This window comes from Taudactylus pleione, unplaced genomic scaffold (genome assembly GCF_031769625.1).
Source record: "Taudactylus pleione unplaced genomic scaffold, aTauple2 ptg001990l, whole genome shotgun sequence".
Taxonomy (NCBI): Eukaryota; Metazoa; Chordata; class Amphibia; order Anura; family Myobatrachidae; genus Taudactylus; species Taudactylus pleione.
The window spans coordinates 6,816,667-6,822,708 of record NW_028286386.1 but is presented as its reverse complement, the minus strand read 5'-3'; positions in this window follow the sequence as shown (position 1 = coordinate 6,822,708).

Genomic DNA, 6,042 nt, shown 5'->3' with positions numbered 1-6,042 from the left:
GGTCTTGACCATCGCGACCATCGGACTTGCGACGGAGACCCTGCGGTAGGGTCTCCCAGCCACAAGCCCTGGAGTGATTTTGGCTCTATCAGAGCCAAAATCACTCCCACTGACATCACTAGTGATGTCAGTGGGGCCGGCTTCAGACGGTAGGCGTTCCCATGGGAACGCCTCTGTCTGACAGGCACCAAAGGGGGCGTGCTGTCAATCAACATCGACAGCACGCCCCCTTTGGTGCGAGACCCGGAGCGACAGCTTGGCTGTCGCAGTCCGGGTCTCGCGCATGCACACGACGGAGCTCCCTCCGTCGTGCGCATGCGTAGTGGGGAACATCGACCCACTTGCGAGCGTACTGCCGCTTGCGAGTGGGTCTGAATGACCCCCTATGTGCAATGTTCTGGTTATGAATAAAAAGTCTGTCCTGTTAGGTATCCGTCTTCTGTGTCTGCTGTAGGCCTTGTCTCTTCTTCAGTTCCCATTTGCCCTCTCTTTAGTCAGTATATAATCCATTGCTCAAACGCTTTAATAAAGAAATAACTTCTGCTTAAGAAAGATATAGGGAACTAATAATACACATCGCCTTCAGGAAAGTTACGTAATTGGATTATTTTTCTGCTCGTGAAAGTTGTTATATTTAATTACAGCTGCTTTATTTGTAAATATTGCAATATATCAGTAAACTGGTATTGTGTAATAAGCCCACTCTTAACAATCGCTAGCTAAGAGGTGGCAGAGCAGGAACTTTCCACATCTGCTGGCAGTAAATGGTGGATGTATAAATCATACCCAAAGAAGGACACTCACCAGTGGGATTGTAATATTTCATATCATGTTTTCATGCCATGATGTACACAGCAACCATGGTACAATCAGATATTGGGTACACACGGTATGATTTGGGTAATGATCCTATCTCGTTAACGATTTCCCTTGAACTCCTGAACACTACCGGACAAACACATGAAACAATTGTCCAAACAACCAAACGATATAGGTGGGCCGTTAACGACTGCACATCGTTAACGATTTATATAGTCTGGCAGCAAATATCCTAATGATGCATCTGCTGGAATTTACATAAAGGGTGGGCTTAACTAGGGGATATATAAAGCAGATGCCATTTTACCTCTGTGCACTTCTGCTCTGTGACTAGTGAGGCTTGGTGTATACCCGCTGAACGCTGTACATTGCTATTGTGCTCTGCTTTGTTTTTGGCTTGCCTTAACAAAGCGTGTTTATACTGCGTTTTATCCTGCATTCTGTGGTGATGGATTCCTATCGCTATAAACTTCTTCTAGCCTATAGTTATATGAAGCTGAGAGCTGAGAGGGAATCAGGAAAGGAGGAGGGTGAGGTATTGCTGGACGAAGGAGTGGCTGATGAGGAGGGACACTCGCTCCCACATGCCGCTGCTGATGGAGATTAGCGAGAACAATTCGGATGACTACCGCCACCTTCCAGGATTCGCTGCGTCTGGTGACCCCAGGGCCGGCTCTAGGAGTGTTCGACCAGTGCGGTCGCACAGGGGCTCCACCCGTAGAGGGCGCACCCCTCCCCAGCATCCCGATTTCAGCGGGACAGTAGTGTCCCGCTGTTCCACCCGCGGGCCGAAGTGGCCCGCAGGTGGTCAAATCGGGAGGTTGGGGACCCCACCGCTACAGCTGTGCGGCGGTGCTGGACACCCGGAGTGTGAATGCATCCATTCACTGACGGGAGAGGGCTGGGGGAAGCCCAGCCAGTGACTGAGTGCTGGGCTTTACCCCCAGCCTGACGAAAAACATAGAGCAGCTTTTTTGGAGAGATAGAAATTGTTGAAAATTTGTGGGAGAAAATATAAATTTGAAGTAACTTTTAAATAATTATAAAATTGAGGCAGCTCCTCGTCTGCCTCTTTCATGGCTCTGTAGACAACCTCTGAGGATGTGGGGGGCAAGTGGGATGGGGAGCAGGGTAAGTGAGTTGGGGAGTAGGGTGGGATGGGGTTGGAGTGGGCTGGTAGGTGGCTGCGAGGTTAGAATGTGATGGGGAGAGACTAATGACCTAAACAGTCTGAACCATTGGCTGGGGGAGAGGTTCGTCAGTAAGCCTTGTGGTGCTGGCCAGTTATTTGGTTTTACCCCTTATCATCATCTCATATTGGATACACTTGAAGTGGATCTGCTGATCTGGATTCATACTAAGGATAGAACTGACGATATGGGTTAAGAGATTGTCGAAAATATTCTGTGGTTTTTGGAGCTCTTGTTCCACCTGTTTCATTAGTCCAGATGACTGAGACGTATAGCATTGGGCCTTGCGCTATCTCCTCTTGCTAGGAGGTTGACTGCATTCACCCTCGCTCTCAGTCACGGTAGTGTTACAAGTACAGTCCAGGACTTGTCTCCTGCCAGTATTCCTTCTGCTCCTGACCATGCTTCTAGGTTGCCGGTTGCTAGGAGACCCAGACGTCAGAGGATATCACATGTTTCCTCCTAGTGTTGCCTAATTGGCAGCTGATCCTAATTGAACTTCCTGGACTGTCGCCGCCCTGTCGGCTATAGAGTTTTCATGTGGAACTTTTGGTTATGCACCTGCTCTCTGTGCATCCAGACTTTCAGCTATAATTTGTACGTGCTGCGTGTATTCTGCTCACCGGCTTCTAAATGACCCAAGTACCCTGGGTCCAAGCAACGCTGTCTCCAGGCCATACAGCTATCCTACTTCTATACCACGTTTCAAGTAACGCTGTCTGCAGGGACCTCCAGGCCATACAGCTATCCTACTTCTATACCATGGTTCAAGCAACGCTGTCTACTGAGCTTCCAGGCCATACAGCTATCCTGCTTCTATACCACGGTTCAAGCATCGCTGTCTACAGAGCCTCCAGGCCATACAGCTATCCTGCTTCTATACCACGGTTCAAGCACCGCTGTCTACAGAGCCCTCCAGGCCATACAGCTAATCTGCTTCTATACCACGGTTCAAGCATTGCTGTCTACAGAGCCCTCCAGGCTATACAGCTATCCAGCTTCTATACCACGTTTCAAGCAACGCTGTCTACTAGGCCCTCCAGGCCATACAGCAATCCTTCTTCAACATCACGTTTCAAGCACCGCTGTCTACTAGGCCCTCCAGGCCATACAGCAATCCTGCTTCAACACCACGTTTCAAGCATCGCTGTCTACTAGGCCATACAGCAATCCTGCTTCAACACCACGTTTCAAGCACCGCTGTCTACTAGGCCCTCCAGGCCATATAGCAATCCTGCTTCTATACCAGGTTTCAAGCATCGCTTTCTGCTAGGCCCTCCAGGCCATCCAGCAATCCTGCTTCTACACCAGGTTTCAAGCATTGCTGTCTGCTAGGCCTCCTGGCCATTTAACAACTTTAGTTTGGACTGTAAACCTACAGTATATTCTATTGACTGTCCTATGGTTTCAGCTCCTTATTGCACCATTGACATGTTGTGTTTTCACTGGTCCATCATATAATTTATTTAGTAAACTGCCATGATTTAAATATTCTTCTTGTGTCTGTTCTTCGAAAGTTCCATAAATATCATGTTATAAATTTTTTTTTTTTATTCTAGTTCCCGTCAACGGTGGAGGAGTGGCAATCCATTGCTGAGGAATTTGATAGGCGTTGGAATTTCCAAAACTGAGGGAGTGGCATTGATAGAAAGCATATCCACATAACCCCACCTGCCAACAGCAGATCTTATTACTATAATTATAAGGTTTTTTTTTAGTATAGTACTCATGGCGGTGGTGAATGCCAACTAAGAGTTTATCTTTGTTGATGTTGGCAAGAATGGCCTCTTCTATGAGAGGCTTACCTCCACTACCCTTACATTGCCAACTATGGAGGAAACGAAGCATGGCCTAAACTTTGTATTTGTGACTGATAAGGTTTTTGCACTACATGAACACTTAATGAAGCCATGCGCACAAAGGGTATCCGGTCATTAGGTAAAAATGCCGACAGGGAAAGAAGGTCGATAGGGTCATAAGGTCAACACACAAATTGTCGACACATGCTGTTGTGGGTTTTTTTTTTAGAGTTAGGCACTTACTATAGGGTTAGGCACTCACTCCGACGGTTAGGGTTAGGCACCAGGAGGAAGGGTTAGGCACTAGAAGGGACGGTTACAGTCAGGCACCTACCCCAACAGTTAGGGTGGAGATTAGAGCTAAAAAAAAAAAAAACCGTGTCAACCATTTATGAGTCGACCTAATGACCATGTCGACCTTCTTACTAGTCGACCTTTAGTGTGTCGACCTTCAGACCCTGCTGACCTTTGCCTGTCTAACTTTTATTGTCTACCTAAACATTGTCTACCTTTTTACTGTAGCCCTAATTATCCACACCCGCGCAAAGAGGCCTGACTAAAGAGAAGAGGATATACAATTACAGGTTATCCAGAGCATGACGGACTGCGGAGAACGCTTTTGGAATTCTAAGCAACCACTTTTCATATTCCACACCGCCATCAACCTGCGTGTGGACAAAATTGATTGGGTCGTCCTGGCATGCTGTGTCCAGCACAACTTTCTAAGGTGCAAAACCACCCAACAAAGGACTTCAGGCACAGCTATGCCAGATGACCCTGACCAGCCAGAAGAGATAGCCCAATTGCCCTCAGTGTCACCACCTGGACTTCTGGAATCAACGGGGTCTGCATGGGCTAAAGAGGTCAGGGAGCAATTCCTGGCCTATTTTAATGGAGCGAGGGCAGTGCCATGGCAGGAGGACTGTCTCCAATGAACTATTGTGGACAAATTTGAACTGATAGACTTTAATAACAAACATTTGGCATAGTGTGTATGTACTGTGTCTGTACTTACCACATCCAAAGAAGACGGTTCACCCGCTTCCTCTGTGTCCTCTCCTGCCATGTTCTCCACCATGGGATACTGTGATGCTCTTTGGGGTTCTTGCTCATGAATGAACCGGAGCAGGTCGAAGTACCATAACATGGTTCTATAGATGTCCTATGCCCCTGCTCCAGAAGCCCGCAAGTCCAGTATCTTCTTATGTTCTTTAAGGTAGACAGTGCGGATGTTATGGATCTTGGCCTTGACCTATTTAGAACACGCTTCATTGTGATAGGGCAAGCTATATGTAACAAGCTCCCCAATGGCTGCTGCCTTTTTCTGCTTGCTGCAGTAATCTTTAGATTTTACCTTCCACAAGCACTCATGATTTCATTAAATGTCTAGGAATCCAGTTATGAATTCACTTTCTTTCACACTTGCCATGACTGTGTAGAAAAAGATAGAAAAAAATGTTTCTATACACTTATTATTTTAATGATTTTACTTTTTTAATGTTTGAAATTTTTAAAATGTTGATCTGTTTATTGTTTTTTTTTTATTTAAAAATTAAACTTAAATTCTTTGTGTTTACAATTTTACATTGTATTTTAACACCAAATTTGTGGTCAGCATTGGTGGGCATTTAAAAATAAATACATTGGTGGGGCAGTGTAATAAACATTGGTGGGACACTGGCATAACATTGGTGGGGTAGTGGCATTATAACATTGGTGGGCAGAGGGCTAATAAAACATTGGTGGAATAATAAATTAGGTGGGACAGTGGAATTATAACATTGGTGGGCAGTGGTATTATTAACATTGGTGGGCAGTGGCATTATAACATTGGTGGGCAGATGCTAAAAAAACATTGGTGGGGCAGTGGAATTATAACATTGGTGGGCATAGGGCTAATAAAACATTGGTGGGGCAGTGGCATAACATTGGTGGTGCAGTGGGCTAATAATAACATTGGTGGGGCAGTGGCATTGGTGGTTCTGTGGAATACAATGGCGCTATGCTGTGTATACTTACATAATACAACAAGCCAAATCTCCACAGACGATGCACGCTGCTGTCCTCGTCGTCTGTCGCAAAATGGAGGAGGGGAGTGGCCAGAAAAAGTGACATCAAATCATTCATTGTCCATGACATCATTCATCGTGCATACACACGGAACTATATGTGCCAAATCGTGAAAGACAGGTCGAGATCTTTCTGAGTGTTCAAGAGATCAGCAACCATGATCA